The following is a 22405-nucleotide window of genomic DNA, read 5'->3' as shown; positions in this document are numbered from 1 at the left end:
GTGCAGGAGTGTCGAAGTAATAAATAACCCGGCAAGACCGGGGTCGAACCACAGGGAGGTTAATTGTATAAATTATAGATAACAATAATACAAAAGTAACAATAACAACAACAACAATAATAATAATAATAACAGTGAGGAAGAAGAGGAAGAAGTCGATGAGAACTTTGAGATGGAAGATTAACGTAAGGATTAAACAATGATAGCAACAAATGTCAAGGTTAGAGGATCCACTAATGGTACATCAAACAAGTATAGTATAAACTCTTATTATTCAATTGGAAACCACACACAAAGGAGGTTCCAATCAGATTATAAATTGTTAACATGATTACATTAGTTATCTTATTCGAATAATGCTAATACTTGTAAATGTTGTCAGGCATTCATGATTATAACTTATGTTAACAACAAATCAAGTTCCTTTCATAGCTCAGGTGAAAAAAACTTAGTTAAACATAATGAAAAAAAGAAACATAAATAAACAAGGAAAGGAAATGAAAAGCATAAGCAAGAGATTAATATAAGCAAAACTTAAGCATTACAAAATATAAAGAGAGAAAGCAAGAGCATGATCTTGATCTGAACACCAAGATGCCTAAATACATGGCAAATGCCTCCTTTTATAGGCCAAAATTCGGAACTATTGATTTGTTGACTAATTGATGAGTGGGTGGCCACATCTTGACTTGGTGACAATTCTTATCTTCTTGTCTGCCAAAAAAGTCATTGATGACGTCATAATTTGAACAAACTTGAATCATGAAAGTTCTAGGAAATTGTCTCATCTTTCCAGGGTAAAAAGTTGAGATCATTTGGACTTCTAGAACTCGATATATGGGCTGAACACTGAACAGTGTCTGGGCTGCAGGACAGATTCAGACTTCTTCGTTGTTGCTACAATTTGGACTTGAAAACGGCCTTTTTAAATCTTGGGCTCCACATGAAAGTTGTAGGCCTATGTCTTATCTTTCCATCCATATAAAATGGACCTAAATCCAAGATCTACAGCTCTAGATATGACCCAATTACCGAACAGTGTTCCAGTTTGGACTGCACCAGCATCTCTTTTCTAAGTTTGGCCATCTCTTTGTCCTTTCAATTTCAGTACTTCAACTCATCAATCAATTCTTTTATTTATGTGATAGGCCTGCATTTAAGATGAACATTTACCATAAATTAAAGGTATCTTATATAATTAGATATGTTATTATAAAACATGCTTTAGTTAAGGAGTTATTGATACTTTAAGTGCAAAATGATGATATAAAACCTTGATAAAAATGCACTTTTAAGTACTAATCACACCCCCCAACCAGCTTATTACTAGTCCCTAGTGATTAAGGCGTTAAAATAGAAAAACAATTTGCAAATTCCACAAAGCAAGGCATTCATCATTCAACTTCCATTAATCTATTCAGATAAACAAACTCTCATTAAATTTTATATATCTGCTCAATACCTCTTAAACAAAATATTAATAAACCTTCCTTGTTATGTGCTTAATGTATGAAACATAGATTATGGGGCTTTTGTTGGAAGAAAACAATATTTTGTTCTAATGTTTAAGGTTAACTTCCTTAGGTTGGGATTATTTTATTTTATTTTACTTTTTTTTTAATATCTATACATATAACATAAAACACAATGCATCTTTAACCCATGTAACGAGCTTTCGGCTAATGACTCCCAGACCAGTTGATCTTAGGGCATTAGGTGTTGAGACACCCCTACGAGCTTAGTAACTCGGGTTGCAGATACTGATACGTAGATAGTGCAATGTTTGATTCCCTTAAGCTTTTCTCCTTAACCCATGTAACAAGCTTTGGGCCAATGGCTCCCAAGTCAGTTGACTTTAGGGTATTAGGTGTTAAAACACCCCTTCGGGCTTAATTGCTTAGGTTAGGGAGGCTACGAAACCAAACTTATCTACGTTTTTATTATCATCATTTTTTTTCTCTTTTTTTTTGTTTTTTTTGTTTTTTTTGTTTTTTGGAAATTATAGACTATCCCTATCCCTTAGTTGTTACCTTTAACAAAAGAACATAAATAATGTAATAATCCAATGTGCAACCCACAATCATATGTTAAAGTGTGTGTGTGAAAATGAAGGTTTAAGAATATTTGTTAAATGAGTATAGGAGCAGAACCAAGTGATAACAATGCGAGAGTTTGTAAACCTGAATATTTCAAGAAGTATTCTAATAGGCCTTGTTATGAATATTGCAAATAACCATTAGAAAATGTTTACTAAGATGCGTCTCAAGAGTCATTCCCCCTTACTTTGCCATCCTAGTAATAACAGTTTTGCCAAATGGTTTTTAAAACAAAAACAGTTAGTTGGTTTTTTTTTTTTTTTTGAAATACTACTACCCTCTCCCCCCAACCAAAACGAGACATTGTCCTCAATGTCCTAAGGTAGAAAGATAGAGTATAGAAGACATCACCTGAAACAACGAACACTGACAAACTTGAAACACACTTAAACAAATATAAAAAATAACAGAACAAAATACTATGTGAGAAATAAAACCAAAAGACACAAGGATTCACAAACGAAGGCTCAAATCCAATCTAAGCTTTTTACGGCTTTCTGTAGTTAACCAATTGATGCGACTCATGGAAGGATCAATTACAGGGGTGAAAGATTGTAGTTTGTCGATCAATTGTTCAGCAGTAGCAGCAGAGATTATGATTTGTCGTGCCGAAGATGTTAGAAATTCTTGTTCCACAGCTTGATCAAGAAAAGACAACAAAGTATCATAAAAACCATTAACATTGAGCAAACCTATAGGTTTATGGTGAATGTGAAGTTGGGCCCAAGAGGAAATATGAAAGATCTCTTCCAATGTGCCCAGACCACCTGGTAAGGCAATGAAGGCATCAGCATGGTTAAACATTGTATTCATTCGATCAAACATTGTGGAGACCTGTAGTTCCTCTCCAATTGTTCTTCCAATGATGTCCCCTTTTGTTAAAGCTTCAGGGACGACCCCCAAAACTTGACTACCTCCTAAAAATGCAGCTATCGCCACACCCCCCATTAACCCAAGGCTGCCTCCTCCATACACTAAATGAATCTTTCTCTCAGCTAGGACCTGACCAAGATGATTTGCTGTTTCTAAAAATGTTATTTCCTTCCCAGGACTGGATCCACCGAAAACACAAATATTTTTTATGTGATAACTTGAGGAACCTGCCATTTCTACACGCTTCTATATCTGTCTAATGTAAAGGATGAGTAGAAATGAGGGGAAGGAAGATAAGATTTTATAGATGAGAAATTGAAGATGCAATCATACCACCTATATGTAGGCCAGCTGGAGTCTCACACTCTCTCTCTCTTTATTTATTTATTTATTTATTTTGAAAAAGCATGTGTATGTACAAGTAGTTGTGATTGTGGCCCACATCTTCCCTTGGTTTTACGTCCAAGAACGGCTTAAACGCCCTCTATGGGTCGGGGATAGGCTTCCCATCCAGTTTTCTTAAAAACTGGCAAACAGGGTCTTTTTTAGTCAGATTCCCAAGACTAAGTCTATCATGCTCTTTATGAAAATGGGGCCATAAATCATGAATTGCACGATGCACATCTCCACTAGGATGCGTCTCAAGGGTCAACAAAAGATTATCTAAAGACCCCTTACTCAGGCCATCCTTAATGAATTGTATTTTATCTTCACGGTTTATAGATACCATTCCTAAAGAACGACATGTTGCATTACAAGTCCATCTGGCACATTTGTGACAGACTTTTAGTCGTTTTGCACGACGTTTCTTTGCAAAAGTGCTTTTACCTGTTCCAGGCATGTGTGAAATGAAAGAATTGGAGGACTCACCTGATAATCGGACCTTTGCTTCAATCAGCCAACGAATATCTTCAGGAATTCCATGATCCATTAACAACTTCAATCTTGCACACCTAGCACGGTAAATTTTTGTAATCGCATTCTGAGGTAGAGCGGGAAAGTACTTTTTCAATTTTTCAAGAACGGTGTCCATTTTGAAATGAGAATTGGAGAAGAGATTCAAAGAAGAGAGAAAGAGTAAAGAATTGCACAAATATAGACAGATATCAGTTATTATGGGAAACTGAAAGAACCGACTTAAGTCACGGAGTACCGTTATCCGCCTTTTGACCGGGGTGAGAGAAACTAGCAAAATGAAACACAAAACAATGTGAGAAAACTAATCAATCTTTATATACAGGATCACTCAATTCAATCGAGTCATTTTCAACTGAAAAATTATCAAAGTAAACTTTCAAACGATGTCCATTTACCTTGAAAACATTGCCATTCTTTGGATTCTCGATATCACAGGCCCCATATGGATACACATGTTTCACAATGAAAGGACCACTCCATCTTGATCTTAGTTTTCCAAGAAATAAATGGAGTCGAGAATTATAAAGCAAGACTTTTTGACCAACATTGAATGTTTTTCTCAATATTTTCTTGTCATGAAACTCTTTGATTCTTGCTTTATGAATTCTTGAATTTTCATATGCATCATTTCTTATTTCCTCAAGCTCATTTATTTGTAATTTTCGTAGTTGACCAGCATCATCAAGGTTTGAATTAAAAGCTTTAATAGCCCAATAAGCTTTATGTTCAAGTTCCACAGGCAAGTGACAAGGTTTTCCATAGACTAGTCTATAAGGTGACATACCTAATGATGTTTTATAAGCAGTTCGATAAGCCCAAAGTGCATCATTAAGTCTTAAAGACCAGTCTTTCCTATTAGGGTTCACTGTTTTCTCCAAGATTTGTTTAATCTCCCTATTAGCAAGCTCTACCTGCCCACTAGTCTGAGGGTGATAAGGGGTGGCAACTTTGTGAGTGATTCCATATTTCTTCATTAAAGACTCAAATGGCTTGTTGCAGAAATGTGTTCCACCATCACTTATCATGGCTCGAGGGATTCCAAATCGACTCAAAATATTTTCTTTCAAGAATTTTATCACTGTTTTGTGATCATTGTTTCGACTTGGAATTGCCTCTATCCATTTTGAAACATAATCTACTGCGACTAATATGTACACGAAACCAAATGATGAAGGAAATGGACCCATGAAATCTATACCCCAACAATCAAAGATCTCAATGACAAGAATAGGATTTAAAGGCATCATGTGACGTTTTGAAATAGATCCCAACTTTTGACAATTTTCACAAATCTTACAGAATGCATGTGAGTCCTTGAACATGGTGGGCCAGTAAAATCCGCATTGTAAGATTTTTGCAGTTGTCTTTCTTGATGAGAAATGGCCCCCACATGCCTCAGAATGACAAAATTTAATGACACTACTTACCTCATTGTCAGGAATGCATCTTCGAAATATTTGATCAAGACAATATTTGAATAAATAAGGGTCATCCCAATAAAAGTTCTTTACTTCGTTCAAGAACTTTCTTTTGTCTTGGGTACTCCAATGAGCTGGCAATTGTCCTGAAACAAGAAAATTAACAATATTAGCAAACCAAGGCATCGTAGAGACAGAAAATAAAGATTCATCAGGAAAGTAGTCATCGATTGGTGTGATGTCAGATTTTGAATCTGTTGTTAATCTTGACAAATGATCGGCGACAACATTTTCGGTGCCTTTCTTGTCTTTGATTGTGATATCAAATTCTTGAAGTAACAAAATCCACCGAACCAATCTAGCCTTAGAATCTTTCTTAGAAAGAAGATATTTCAATGCTGCATGATCACTGTAAACAACAACAGGTGAGCCAACAAGATAAGACCTGAATTTTTCACATGCAAATACTACTGCAAGTAATTCTTTTTCAGTAGTGGTGTAATTCATTTGAGCACTATTTAAAGTTTTACTTGCATAGTAAATCACATAAGGTTTCTTATCTTTTCTTTGTCCCAAGACAGCACCCACGGCATAATCACTAGCGTCACACATTATTTCAAAAGGTAAAGACCAATCAGGAGGTTGAATGATAGGAGCAGAAGTAAGCAAGTTTTTAAGTTTAACAAAGGCTTCTTCACAATGTTCAGTCCATTCAAAAATATTATCCTTTGTTAGAAGGTTGCTCAAGGGCTTAGATATTACACTAAAATCTTTGATGAACCTTCTATAAAAACCAGCATGTCCTAAGAATGATCTAACATCTTTAATGGATTTTGGTGTTGGCAAGTTAGCAATTAACTCGATTTTAGATTTGTCAACCTCAATTCCTTTTGATGAAACAATGTGACCAAGTACAATGCCGTTTGTTACCATAAAGTGACATTTTTCCCAATTCAGTACAAGATTCTTCTCTTCACACCTGCTCAAAACCTTTTCTAAGTTAGTCAAACAATCATCAAATGAATCACCAAAAACAGAAAAATCATCCATAAAAATCTCAAGAAAACGTTCAACCATATCACTAAATATACTAAGCATGCATCTTTGAAACGTGGCTGGTGCATTACATAATCCAAAAGGCATCCTTCGATATGCAAAAGTGCCAAATGGACATGTGAAAGTAGTTTTCTCTTGATCTTCCAATGCAATTTCAATTTGGTTATAACCTGAATAGCCATCTAGGAAACAATAAAATTCATGACCTGCAACTCTTTCTAGGATTTGATCCATGAAAGGTAAGGGAAAATGATCTTTTCTAGTCATTGAATTAAGTTTCCTATAATCAATGCACATGCGCCAACCAGTAATAGTCCTAGTTGGAATTAACTCATTTTTTTCATTTGTTATCACAGTGACTCCAGACTTCTTAGGTACCACTTGAGTAGGACTTACCCATTTGCTGTCAGAAATAGGATAAATGATTCCATTATCTAGAAGCTTAATGACTTCATTTTTCACTACTTCTTTCATATTAGGATTAAGCCTTCGTTGCATTTCTCTAGAGGGTTTAGCATTTTCCTCCAAATAAATCCTGTGAGTGCAAATCAAAGGACTAATTCCTTTTATGTCAGCTATGGTCCATCCTAATGCATTTTTATGCATTTTCAGAGTTTGTAATAACTTACCTTCTTGTTGTGCATTAAGTTTGGAAGAGATTATTACCGGAAAAGTTTCATTTTCTCCCAAAAATGAGTATTTGAGATTGAGGGGTAACGACTTCAAATCAGGTTTTGGTGGTTGAACACTTGAAGGTATTGGCTCAATTGATCGTGGCGGCAATTCCTCAATTTGTGGTCTCCAATTACTTGCCTTTGATTCTTCCTGAAAATAGACCATTTGCAAATCATCAGATTCATCAATCTCAATTTCATTGGAAGTGGTTTGAAATTGATCATGAACTAATTTTTCAGTAAAGTCCACTTCCTGTAAATCATTATCATCTCCAGGTTGCTTGCAAATGTTGAAAATATTCATCTCCAATGTCATGTTTCCAAAAGATAGCTTCATCAGTCCATTCCTACAATTAATCAATGCATTAGAAGTTGCAAGAAATGGACGTCCTAAAATAACAGGAAATGAATTACATGCTTCAACAGGCTGTGTATCCAAGACAATAAAATCCACAAGATAAATGAATTTATCGACTTGTACTAACACATCTTCAACTATTCCTCTAGGCACTTTTACAGATCTATCGGCAAGTAAAAGAGTCACAGAAGTTGGTTTTAACTCACCTAGATTGAGACTTTGAAAAACTGAATATGGAAGTAAATTCACACTAGCTCCAAGATCAAGTAAAGCTCTTTCAATTTTATGTTCTCCAATAAAGCATGAAATTGTAGGACAACCAGGGTCTTTATATTTCAATGCATTATTGTTCTGAAGAATGGCACTTACTTGTTCGGCTAAGAAGGCTTTCTTTTTCACATTCAGTTTTCTCTTCACAGTGCACAGATCTTTCAAAAATTTAGCATAAGAAGGAACCTGTTTAATAGCATCCAACAAAGGTATATTGATCCTTACCTGTTTGAAAGTTTCAAAGATTTTAGAGTTGTGATTGACTTTCCTTTGTTTGGTCATGGCATGAGGAAATGGAAGTGCTGGCGGAGAATCAGTCTTTTCTTTGCAATGATCAGATTCAACCCCTTCCTTACCCTTAGAGATTGATTAATTCAACCCCTTCCTTACCCTCAGAGATTGATTCATCATCATTCTCACAAGGTTCAAGAATGGGTTTTTCAATAACCTTACCATTGCGAAGAGTGATGACTGATTTTACGTGATCCATGTGTTGGCTTCCCGAACTACTTTGCATTCACATTGTATTGCCCCTTGGGATTTTGTTGTGGTTGAGATGGAAACTTACCTTTCTCTTGGAAACTGAGAGCAGATGTCAATTTTGCAAGAGTATCTTTAAAATCTGTCATGCTTTGAGCAAGTTGAGTGTTAATTGCCTCTTGCTTTTCCATAAATGCATGCAATGTTTCCTCAAGATTTCTTCTAGGAGGGGGAGCATAAGGAGGTGCATATCCATGAGAATTTTGGAAATTATGATGTGCTGGAAACGATGGCTGTGAAGTTTGAGCATTACTGTTCTCACTCTTCCAACTGAAATTTGGATGATTTCTCCAACCAGGGTTATATGTTTGCGAATATGGGTTATGATTGGGCTTTTGAAAACTGTTTAATGCATGGGCTTGTTCATGGAGACATTCTTTAAAAGAAGGCAAGGTTGGACAATCATTGGTTGAATGTTCGTTGGTTTCACAGATTTGACATGCAATGTCTTGAACAGATTTTAATTGACCACTCTTTTTTAATTCTAGTGCCTCAACCTTTCTAGCTAAAGATGCAAACTTGGCTTGGAGGTCATGATCTTCCCTAAGGTTGTACATACCTCCACTAGATGTATGAGGTTGGGTTTTACTTGGTGCCTCATAAGTACCTGTGGTGTCCCAATTTTGCGCATTTTCAGCTAGCAAGTCTAGGTATTCCATTGCTTCATTAGGGTCTTTATCCTCAAAAGTTCCATTGCACATCAATTCAACCATTTGCCTATCTCTAGGAGTTAACCCTTCATAAAAATGTGAAACTAATCTCCATGTTTCAAAACCATGATGGGGGCAAGTATTAAGTAAGTCTCGATACCTATCCCAACATTGATAAAATGTTTCTCCTGGTTTTTTAGAGAAAGTAATGATTTGTCTTTTGAAAGAGTTTGTTCTGTGGGATGGAAAAAACTTCTTTAAAAATTATTGTTGCATTTCATCCCAAACACGAATGAATCCAGGTCTCAAATTTTGTAGCCATGTTTTAGCTTTATCTTTTAATGAAAAAGGAAAAAGCTTCAATCTAATGGTGTTCATGCTACAATTTGAGTCATTATACGTGTTGCAAACCTCCTCAAATTCCCTTAAATGCAAGTATGGATTTTCTAAATCTAAGCCATGAAAAGACGGTAAAAGTTGAATAATGCCTGTCTTAAAATTAAAATGAGATGCATCAGGAGGAAAAACTATGCATGAGGGTGCACTTGTTCTTGTGGGATTCATGTGATCTCTAAGAGTTCTAACCCGAATATTCTCATTATTCTCATTATGAAGCGATTGGTTATCTTCTTCAGCCATATTTTCTGAAAATGATGAGGATACCCTACAAAGTCTACCACTTAATGTACGTGACCACACTCTCATGCACGTGTAAGAAGAGAATAAAAGGAAGAAGAAAATAAAAGAAAGAGAAACAAAACAAAAGAAACAAAGTTAGATACAAGAAAAGAGAAAAGAGAAAATAAAATAAATACTATAATTTGTACAAGAATTTACCTCCCCGGCAACGGCGCCAAAAACTTGACACGACCAAAAGATTGATGTCTTTTCCCAAGTGCAGGAGTGTCGAAGTAATAAATAACCCGGCAAGACCGGGGTCGAACCACAGGGAGGTTAATTGTATAAATTATAGATAACAATAATACAAAAGTAACAATAACAACAACAACAATAATAATAATAATAACAGTGAAGAAGAAGAGGAAGAAGTCGATGAGAACTTTGAGATGGAAGATTAACGTAAGGATTAAACAATGATAACAACAAATGTCAAGGTTAGAGGATCCACTAATGGTACATCAAACAAGTATAGTATAAACTCTTATTATTCAATTGGAAACCACACACAAAGGAGGTTCCAATCAGATTATAAATTGTTAACATGATTACATTAGTTATCTTATTCGAATAATGCTAACACTTGTAAATGTTGTCAGGCATTCATGATTATAACTTATGTTAACAACAAATCAAGTTCCTTTCATAGCTCAGGTGTCGGTTATACCATACAGTATGGGCTATGAAAGTACCAAGTATTTGTTGTACCAAATGTTATACAACATAAATCTAGATTAACCATTTAACAAGCAAAGTATTAAAAGTGAACAAGATAGCAAATATAAAGCATGTTAGTATCCAACATTAAGGTCCATGTTAAGTTTATATTATACTTATTCTTACACCATTAGTGTACCCTTTTCACCTTGACATAATAAACTTAGTTAAACATAATGAAAAAAAGAAACATAAATAAACAAGGAAAGGAAATGAAAAGCATAAGCAAGAGATTAATATAAGCAAAACTTAAGCATTACAAAATATAAAGAGAGAAAGCAAGAGCATGATCTTGATCTGAACACCAAGATGCCTAAATACATGGCAAATGCCTCCTTTTATAGGCCAAAATTCGGAACTATTGATTTGTTGACTAATTGATGAGTGGGTGGCCACATCTTGACTTGGTGACAATTCTTATCTTCTTGTCTGCCAAAAACGTCATTGATGACGTCATAATTTGAACAAACTTGAATCATGAAAGTTCTAGGAAATTGTCTAATCTTTCCAGGGTAAAAATTTGAGATCATTTGGACTTCTAGAACTCGATATATGGGCTGAACACTGAACAGTGTCTGGGCTGCAGGACAGATTCGGACTTCTTCGTTGTTGCTACAATTTGGACTTGAAAACGGCCTTTTTAAATCTTGGGCTCCACATGAAAGTTGTAGGCCTATGTCTTATCTTTCCATCCATATAAAATGGACCTAAATCCAAGATCTACAGCTCCAGATATGACCCAATTACCGAACAGTGTTCCAGTTTGGACTGCACCAGCATCTCTTTTCTAAGTTTGGCCATCTCTTTGTCCTTTCAATTTCAGTACTTCAACTCATCAATCAATTCTTTCATTTATGTGATAGGCCTGCATTTAAGATGAACATTTACCATAAATTAAAGGTATCTTATATAATTAGATATGTTATTATAAAACATGCTTTAGTTAAGGAGTTATTGATACTTTAAGTGCAAAATGATGATATAAAACCTTGATAAAAATGCACTTTTAAGTACTAATCATTTTGCATATCGAAGGATGCCTTTCGGATTATGTAATGCACCAGCCACGTTTCAAAGATACATGCTTAGTATATTCAGTGATATGGTTGAACGTTTTCTTGAGATTTTTATGGATGACTTTTATATTTTTGGTGATTCATTTGATGATTGTTTGACTAACTTAGAAAAGGTTTTGAGCAGATGTGAAGAGAAGAATCTTGTACTGAATTGGGAAAAATGTCACTTTATGGTAACAGACAGCATTGTACTTGGTCACATTGTTTCATCAAAAGAAATTGAGGTTGACAAATCTAAAATTGAGTTAATTGCTAACACCAAAATCTATTAAAGATGTTAGATCATTCTTAGGACATGCTGGTTTTTATAGAAGGTTCATCAAAGATTTTAGCGTAATATCTAAGCCCTTAAGTAACCTTCTAACAAAGGATAATATCTTTGAATGGATTGAACATTATGAAGAAGCCTTTGTTAAACTTAAAAACCTGCCTACTTCTGCTCCAGTCATTCAACCTCCTGATTGGTCTTTACCTTTTGAAATAATATGTGACGCTAGTGACTACGCCGTGGGTGCTATCTTAGGACAAAGAAAAGATAAAAAACCTTACGTGATTTACTATGCAAGTAAAACTTTAAATAGTGCTCAAATGAATTACACCACCACTGAAAAAGAATTACTTGCAATAGTATGTGCATGTGAAAAGTTCAGGTCTTATCTTGTTGGCTCACTTGTTGTTGTTTTTAGTGATCATGCAGCGTTGAAATATCTTTTTTCTAAGAAAGATTCTAAGGCTAGATTGGTGCAGTGGATTTTGTTACTTTAAGAATTTGATATCACAATCAAAGACAAGAAAGGCACCGAAAATGTTGTCGCCGATCATTTGTCAAGATTGACAACAGATTCAAAATCTGACATCACACCAATCAATGACTACTTTCCTGATCAATCTTTATTTTCTGTCTTTATGATGCCTTGGTTTGCTAATATTGTTAATTTTCTTGTTTCAGGACAATGGTCAGCTCATTGGAGTACCCAAGATAAAAGAAAGTTCTTGAACGAAGTGAAGAACTTTTATTGGGATGACCCTTATTTATTCAAATATTGTCCTGATCAAATATTTCGAAGATGCATTCCTGACAATGAGGTAAGTAGTGTTATTAAATTTTGTCATTCTGAGGCATGTGGGGTCCATATCTCATCAAGAAAGACAACTGCAAAAATCTTACAATGTGGATTTTACTTGCCCACCATGTTCAAGGACTCACATGCATTCTACAAGATTTGTGAAAATTGTCAAAAGTTGGGATCTATTTCAAAACATCACATTATGCCTTTAAATCCTATTCTTGTCATTGAGATATTTGACTGTTGGGGTATAGATTTCATGGGTCCGTTTCCTTCATCATTTGGTTTCGTGTACATATTAGTCGCAGTAGATTATGTTTCAAAATGGATAGAGGCAATTCCAAGTCTAAACAATGATCACAAAACAGTGATAAAATTCTTGAAAGAAAATATTTTGAGTCGATTTGGAATCCCTTGAGCCATGATAAGTGATGGTGGAACACATTTCTGCAACAAGCCATTTGAGTCTTTAATGAAGAAGTATGGAATCACTCACAAAGTTGCCACCCCTTATCACCCTCAGACTAGTGGACAAGTAGAGCTTGCTAATAGGGAGATCAAACAAATCTTGGAGAAAATAGTGAACCCTAATAGGAAAGACTGATCTTTAAGACTTAATGATGCACTTTGGGCTTATCGAACTGCTTATAAAACATCATTAGGTATGTCACCTTATAGACTAGTCTATGGAAAACCTTGTCACTTGCCTGTGGAACTTGAACACAAAGTTTATTGGGCTATTAAAGCTTTCAATTCAAACCTTGATAATGCTAGTCAGCTGCGTAAGTTACAAATAAATGAGCTTGAGGAAATAAGAAATGATGCATATGAAAATTCAAGAATTCATAAAGCAAGAATCAAAGAGTTTCATGACAAGAAAATATTGAGAAAAACATTCAATGTTGGTCAAAAAGTCTTGCTTTATAATTCTCGACTCCATTTATTTCCTGGAAAACTAAGATCAAGATGGAGTGGTCCCTTCATTGTGAAACATGTGTATCCATATGGGGCCTGTGATATCGAGAATCCAAAGAATGACAATGTTTTCAAGGTAAATGGACATCATTTGAAAGTCTACTTTGACAATTTTTCAGTTGAAAATGACTCTATTGAATTGAGTGATCCTGTATATAAAGATTGATTCGTTTTCTCACATTGTTTTATGTTTCGTTTTGCTAGTTTCTCTCACCCCGGTCAAAAGGCGGATAACGGTACTCCGTGACTTAAGTCGGTTCTTTCAGTTTCCCATAATAACTAATATCTGTATATATTTGTGCAATTCTTTGCTCTTTCTCTCTTTTTTGAATCTCTTCTCCAATTCTCATTTCAAAATGGACACCATTCTTGAAAAATTAAAAAAGTACTTTCCCGCTCTGCCTCAGAATGCGATTACAAAAATTTACCGTGCTAGGTGTGCAAGATTGAAGTTGTTAATGCATCATGGAATTCCTAAAGATATTTGCTGGCTGATTAAATCAAAGGTTCGATTATCAGGTGAGTCCTCCAATTCTTTCATTTCACACATGCCTGGAACATGTAAAAGCACTTTTGCAAAGAAACGTCGTGCAAAATGACTGAAAGTCTGTCACCGATGTGCCAGATGGACTTGTAATGCCACATGTCATTCTTTAGGAATGGTATCTATAAACCGTGAAGATAAAATACAATTCATTAAGGATGGCCTGAGTAAGGGGTATTTAGATAATCTTTTGTTGACCCTTGAGACGCATCCTAGTGGAGATGTGCATCATGCAATTCATGATTTATGGCCCCAATTTCATAAAGAACATGATAGACTTAGTCTTGGGAATCTGACTAAAAAAGACCCTGTTTGCCAGTTTTTAAGAAAACTGGATGGGAAGCCTATCCCCGGCCTATAAAGGGCGTTTAAGCCATTCTTGGACGTAAAACCAAGGGAAGATGTGAGCCACAATCACAACTACCTGTACATACACATGCTTTTTCAAATAAATAAATAAATAAAGAGAGAGAGAGAGAGAGAGAGAGAGAGAGAGAGAGTGTGAGACTCCAGCTGGCCTACTATAGGTGATATGATTGCATTTTCAATTCCGCATCTATAAAATCTTCTCTTCCTTCCCCTCATTTCTACTCAACCCTTACATTAGACAGATATAGAAGCGTGTAGAAATGGCAGGTTCCTTGTTGCGATGTCGCGGTCGCACAAATTAATTACCCTAGCTTCAAACACAACACACAAGATAGTATAGAGCAAGCAAGGGGTCGATCCCACGAGGAAGATTCAAGTCAGATTTTTATGCTAGATGATATGCAATTTGGGGGGGGGGGGTTGGACGTTATCTAGGCTAAAGCAAAAGAAAACAGAAAACTATCAAACTAAATTTAATAAAATCAGAAAATTATCAAGAGAACAAACCTTGGTCACAAGCACACATCCACCTACAGAAATCAGAACTGATCATGGAAACGAAACATCAATTTATATTCTGAATATTTATCTCTTCTTAACATTGGTTAGTTAACGGATCCGCCGTATAACTAGCCCTAACCATCAAACAACCACAGTGTCCGCACTAGTAATTTAATTCAATGGCAGCCTTAAGAACTAGATAAGTTGATTAATCAAGAAAACATAACTGTCCGCAGTCTATGTTTGATTTGATTGAATGTTCTCCCTAAGATTAATAACGTAGATCCGCCACAATTATTAAACTCAGTTGCTTCACAAGTTCATATACCACAACTCCGGTTTTGATATCAAACTTAACAATAGATTGTCTACAATAATAACTTAGAGTCCGCTCTAGCAATTAAAATAAACAATCATAGGAAAAATAAGCATAGGAGAACAAACATATTCATCATATAAACTAAAAAGAAAAGGTAAAATAAATCTCACAGTTCTTGAAATCCGAAGGTTTCCGTGTCCTTGCAACCAAGAAAAAGTGTTTAGCCTTGCATGTTTGTTGAACAACTAATCAAAAAGAAGAAAGAATGCATAATTTAGGGTTTCTTAGAGGAAGGGGGCGTTTTTCTCTCCTTGGCTGGCTGCTCCCCTTCTCTTCTCTCATTCTTTTTATATCCTAGGAAACCCTAGGTCTCTATTTTACAAAATAGTCCTCCATTAAGTAGACTGTTTACATTTAAGTACTTCAATAACTATTTTCCTAAAAAGGAGAAATAGCCTTGCATGAAATCTTCAAGCTTTGATTTAGAGGAGCTAAATTGCTGAAATAAAAACTTGGATATCGGTTTAAATGCTTCGGAATGTCATTTGGACTCGTTTCTTCACGAAACCTGTTTGCTGGCAGAATTCAGATGTCATCTTTGAAAAATCATATCTCCCTCATATGACATCGTTTTTGGCTGAACTTTTGAGCGTTTATATAACTTTGAGTCATGAATCCAAAAAAATTGAGTTTGCATCAATTGGACTTCTGTAGCTCCAGATATTCAAGTTGGAATGGCCAAAGGTCAACACTGGCAGATTGCGAGATTTGACTTTGAAGGCTGCGATTTCCATGCTCTTCCTTATTTTATTTTCTTGCCTTAGATGTCCAGAAAGGTATGGATGTTACCTTTTTAATTCCACTGGAATCACTTCATTTCAACCTCTAGAGCTCACGCTCTGCACAAAACATCGACTGAAGGTCAAATCTGCCAATTATCTCCAATTTACTCCTTTTTGCATCTTTCATCCAAAGGTGCCTTCAAAACATAAAACAAAGAATATCAAGGCATTTTATATATAAAACATAGGCAAAACACTAGTTAAATGTGGGTGAAACTATTGAATAATATGGTTGCATCATTCCTCAAGTTATCACATAAAAAATATTTGTGTTTTCGGTGGATCCAGTCCTAGGAAGGAAATAACTTTTTTAGAAGCAGCAAATCATCTTGGTCAGGTACCAGCTGAGAAAAAGATTCATTTAGTGTATGGGGGAGGCAACCTTGGGTTAATGGGGGGGTGTGGCAATAGCTGTATTTTTAGGAGGTAGTCAAGTTTTGGGGGTCGTCCCCGAAGCTTTAACAAAAGGGGACATCATTGGAAGAATAATTGGAGAGGAACTACAAGTCTCCACAATGTTTGATCGAATGAATATAATGTTTGATCGAATGAATACAATGTTTAACCATGCTGATGCCTTCATTGCTTTACCAAGTGGTCTAGGCACATTGGAAGAGATCTTTCATATTTCCTCTTGGGCCCAACTTCACATTCACCATAAACCTATAGGTTTGCTTAATGTTAATGGTTTTTATGATAAAGTGTTGTCTTTTCTTAATCAAGCTGTGGAATAAGAATTTCTAACATCTTCGGCACGACAAATCATAATCTCTGCTGCTACTGCTGAACAATTGATCGACAAACTACAATCTTTCGCCCCTATAATTGATCCCTCCATGAGTCGTATAAATTGGTCAACTACAGAAAGCCGTAAAAAGCTTAGATTAGATTTGAGCCTTCGTTTGTGAATCCTTGTGTCTTTTGGTTTTATTTCTAGCATAGTATTTTGTTCTGTTATTTCTTATATTTGTTTAAGTGTGTTTCAGGTTTGTTAGTGTTCGTTGTTTCAGGTAATGTCTTCTATACTCTATCTTTCTACCTTAGGACATTGAGGACAATGTCGTGTTTTGGTTGGGGGGAGAGGGTAGTAGTATTTTTTTAAAAAAAACTAACCAACTAACTGTTTTTGTTTTTTTTTTTAAAAAAACCATTTGGCCAAACTATTATTAGGAAGGCAGAGTAAAGGGGAATTTTATTGACTCTTGAGACGCATCTTAGTAAACATTTTCTGATGGTTATTTGCAATATTCATAACAAGGCCTATTAGAATACTTCTTGAAATATTCAGGTTTACAAACTCTCACATTGTTATCACTTCATTCTGCTCATATACTCATTTAACAAGTATTCTTAAACCTTCATTTTCACACACACACTTTAACATATGATTGTGGGTAGCGTATTGGATTATTACATTATTTATGTTCTTTTGTTAAAGGTAACAACTAAGGGATAGGGATAGTATATAATGTTCAAAAAAAAAAGAGAAAAAGAGAAAAAGAGAAAAAAAATGATGATAATAAAAACGTAGATAAGTTAGGTTTCGTAGCCTCCCTAACCTAAGCAATTAAACCCGAAGGGGTGTTTTAACACCTAATACCCTAAAGTCAACTGACTTGGGAGCTATTGGCCCAAAGCTTGTTACATGGGTCAAGGAGAAAAGCTTAAGGGAATCAAACATTGCACTATCTATGTATCAGTATCTGCAACCCGAGTTACTAAGCTCGTAGGGGTGTCTTAACACCTAATGCCCTAAGACCAACTGGTCTGGAAGTCATTAGCCGAAAGCTCGTTACATGGGTTAAAGATGCATTGTGTTTTAAGTTATATATTAAAAAAAAAGAAAGAAAAAAAGATAATAATCCCAACCCAAGAAAGTTAACCTTAAACATTAGAACAAAATATTGTTTTCTTCCAATAAAAGCCCCATCATCTATGTTTCATACATTGAGTGCATAACAAGGAAGGTTTATTAATATTTTGTTTAAGAGGTATTGAGCAGATATATAAAATTTAATGAGAGTTTGTTTATCTGAATAGATTAATGGAAGTTGAATGATGAATGCCTTGCTTTGTGGAATTTGCAAATTGTTTTTCTATTTTAACGCCTTAATCACTAGGGACTAGTAATAAGCTGGTTGGGGGGTGTGATTAATACTTAAAAGTGCATTTTTATCAAGGTTTTATATCATCATTTTGCACTTAAAGTATCAATAACTCCTTAACTAAAGCATGTTTTATAATAACATATCTAATTATATAAGATACCTTTAATTTATGGTAAATGTTCATCTTAAATGCAGGCCTATCACATAAATGAAAGAATTGATTGATGAGTTGAAGTACTGAAATTGAAAGGACAAAGAGATGGCCAAACTTAGAAAAGAGATGCTGGTGCAGTCCAAACTAGAACACTGTTCGGTAATTGGGTCATATCTGGAGCTGTAGATCTTGGATTTAGGTCCATTTTATATGGATGGAAAGATAAGACATAGGCCTACAACTTTCATGTGGAGCCCAAGATTTAAAAAGGCCGTTTTCAAGTCCAAATTGTAGCAACAACAAAGAAGTCCGAATCTGTCCTACAGCCCAGACACTGTTCAGTGTTCAGCCCATATCTCAAGTTCTAGATGTCCAAATGATCTCAAATTGTTACCCTGGAAAGATGAGACACTTTCCTAGAACTTTCATGATTTATGCTTATTCAAATTATGACATCATCAATGATGTTTTTGATAGACAAGAAGATAAGAATTGTCACTAAGTCAAGATGTGGCCACCCACTCATCAATTAGTCAACAAATCAATAGTTTCGAATTTTGGCCTATAAAAGGAGGCATTTGCCATGTATTTAGGCATCTTGGTGTTTAGATCAAGATCATGCTCTTGCTCTCTCTTTTGTAATACTTAAGTTTTATATTAATCTCTTATTTATGCCTTTCATTTCCTTTTCTTTACTTAGTTAACTTCTTTCTCATTTATGTTCTTATCTTGTTTATTTATGTTTCTTTCTTTCATTATGTCTAGCTAAGTTAATTATGTCAAGGTGAAAAGGGTACACTAATGGTGTAAGAATAAGTATAATATAAACTTAACATGGACCTTAATGTTGGATACTAACATGCTTTATATTTGTTATCTTGTTCACTTTTAATACTTTGCTTGTTAAATGGTTAATCTAGATTTATGTTGTATAACACTTGGTAAAACAAATACTTGGCACTTTCATAGCCCATACTGTATGGTATAACCGACACCTGAGCTATGAAAGGAACTTGATTTGTTGTTAACATAAGTTATAATCATGAATGCCTGACAACATTTACAAGTATTAGCATTATTCGAATAAGATAACTAATGTAATCATGTTAACAATTTATAATCTGATTGGAACATCCTTTGTGTGTGGTTTCCAATTGAATAATAAGAGTTTATACTATACTTGTTTGAAGTACCATTAGTGGATCCTCTAACCTTGACATTTGTTGTTATCATTATTTAATCTTTACGTTAATCTTCCATCTCAAAGTTCTCATCAACTTCTTCTTCATCTTCTTTATTATTATCATTATTAATAGTATTATTGGTATTATTATTATTATTACTACTATTACTATTACTAGTATTACTACTACTACTACTACTACTATTATTGTTGTTGTTGTTACTGACACGACCAAAAGATTGATGTCTTCTCCCAAGTGCAGGAGTGTCGAAGTAATAAATAACCCGGTAAGACCGGGGTCGAACCACAAGGAGGTTACTTGTATAAATTATAAGCAACAATAATACTACAACAATAGTAACAACAACAATAATAATAATAATAGTGATAATAATAATAGTGAAGAAGAAGAGGAAGAAGTTGATGAGAACTTTGAGATGAAAGATTAACGTAAGGATTAAACAATGATAACAACAAATGTCAAGGTTAGAGGATCCACTAATGGTATTTCAAACAAGTATAGTATAAACTCTTATTATTCAATTGGAAAACACACACAAGGAGGTTCCAATCAGATTATAAATTGTTAACATGATTACATTAGTTATCTTATTCGAATAATGCTAATACTTGTAAATGTTTTCAGGCATTCATGATTATAACTTATGTTAACAACAAATCAAGTTCCTTTCATAGCTCAGGTGTCGGTTATACCATACAGTATGGGCTATGAAAGTGCCAAGTATTTGTTGTACCAAGTGTTATACAACATAAATCTAGATTAACCATTTAACAAGCAAAGTATTAAAAGTGAACAAGATAACAAATATAAAGCATGTTAGTATCCAACATTAAGGTCCATGTTAAGTTTATATTATACTTATTCTTACACCATTAGTGTACCCTTTTCACCTTGACATAATTAACTTAGCTACGCATAATGAAAGAAAGAAACATAAACAAACAAGGAAAGGAAAAGAAAAGCATAAGCAAGAGATTAATATAAGCAAAACTTAAGCATTACAAAATACAAAGAGAGAAAGCAAGAGCATGATCTTGATCTGAACACCAAGATGCCTAAATACATGGCAAATGCCTCCTTTTATAGGCCAAAATTCGGAACTATTGATTTGTTGACTAATTGATGAGTGGGTGGCCACATCTTGACTTGGTGACAATTCTTATCTTCTTGTCTGCCAAAAACGTCATTGATGACGTCATAATTTGAACAAACTTGAATCATGAAAGTTCTAGGAAATTGTCTCATATTTCCAGGGTAACAATTTGAGATCATTTGAACTTCGAGAACTCGAGATATGGGCTGAACACTGAACAGTGTCTGGGCTGCAGGACAGATTCAGACTTCTTCTTTGTTGCTACAATTTGGACTTGAAAACAGCCTTGTTAAATCTTGGGCTCCACATGAAAGTTGTAGGCCTATGTCTTATCTTTCTATCCATATAAAATGGACCTAAATCCAAGATCTACAGCTCCAGATATGACCTAATTACCGAACTGTGTTCCAATTTGGACTGCACCAGCATCTCTTTGGCCATCTTTTTGTCCTTTCAATTTCAGCACTTCAACTCATCAATCAATTCTTTCATTTATGTGATAGGCCTGCATTTAAGATGAACATTTACCATAAATTAAAGGTATCTTATGTAATTAGATATGTTATTATAAAACATGCTTTAGTTAAGGAGTTATTAATACTTCAAGTGCAAAATGATGATATAAAACCTTGATAAAAATGCACTTTTAAGTACTAATCAGTTACTATTGTTGTTGTATTATTGTTGCTTATAATTTATACAAGTAACCTCCCTGTGGTTCGACCCCGGTCTTGCCGGGTTATTTATTACTTCGACACTCCTGCACTTGAAAAAAGACATCAATCTTTTGGTTGTGTCAGAAGGGATGACGGGGACAAACGATTGATTAGCTTCGGCTAATGACATCTGAATGGATGACTAAGACAAACGATTGATTAGCTTCAGTTAATGGCATCCGAAGGGATGACCGGGATAAACAGTTGATTAGCTTCGGCTAATGGCATCTAAAGGGATGACTGGGACAAACGGTTGATTAGCTTTGGCTAATGGCATCCGAATGGAACAAATGAATGATTAGCTTTGACTGATGGCATCCGAATGGACGACCGAGACAAATGATTGATTAGCTTTAGCTGATGGCATTTAAAGTGGATGGCCGGGTTGAGTGAACGGTTAACCTCGACAAATGATGCCTTAAGAAGATGGCCGGATTTAAGATTATGGCTGATTGCAAGAATTTATGCTTCTATATGTACTACAAGTTGTTTATACTAGAAACATGAAGGAACTACAAATGTCACACTTCAAACATGAGATAATGTTAATGCTTCATTAAACTGCCAGACCATTTTTTATCATTATTATTATTAAGTAATTGCATTCTTATAAATGTTTTGTATTGCAGCAGGGATGTCACACCAATAAGGTGCCTAGGAAACCCAATACACGGGAACCTACTTTTACAAGGAATCATGTAGTTGCATTCTAAATCATGATGTATTTTGTATGAATCAATGTACTAAATTGTATAACTATTATTAGATCTTTTTTGTTTAAATTTGTGATGACTATTTATAGGATATAATACAAACTCATGTCTATGCATATATATTCTTAATGTAAACTTCTAATCATGTAATCATAATATTATGTGTTTATGTAAGATTCATTTTTAAATGAAATGTTGATTGTTGTTGATGTATAGATTGTATCTTGATGATGTGAGGGAACATGTTCGTCGATTACCGACACGATGTGTGTCAAGTACTAAAAAGAATTACTATTGTTTTGCGATTCAAAAGCCGGGTTTTTACACCTTGCATGTTTCTAATCTCATCTCTCTTTGTTTTTCACACTTTAGGAAGGGTAAATGGTGGCATGTAAGGTTGGTTGGTGATTATCTAAAGGAATGAAAAAGATGAGGGAATGTTTTTCCTTTCCAACTGTTGGCCTTCTTTAAGAGA

At 34.9% G+C, this 22405-nt stretch overlaps 1 pseudogene; it reads right to left on the bottom strand.

Moving 5' to 3' along the window:
• The window catches only part of LOC133702733 (uncharacterized), a 148720-nt pseudogene that overhangs the window by 93705 nt on the left and 32610 nt on the right, over positions 1 to 22405 (bottom strand).

Source organism: Populus nigra, chromosome 9 (assembly GCF_951802175.1).
Source record: "Populus nigra chromosome 9, ddPopNigr1.1, whole genome shotgun sequence".
NCBI lineage: Eukaryota > Viridiplantae > Streptophyta > Magnoliopsida > Malpighiales > Salicaceae > Populus > Populus nigra.
This window is presented reverse-complemented; position numbering and strand designations above follow the sequence as displayed.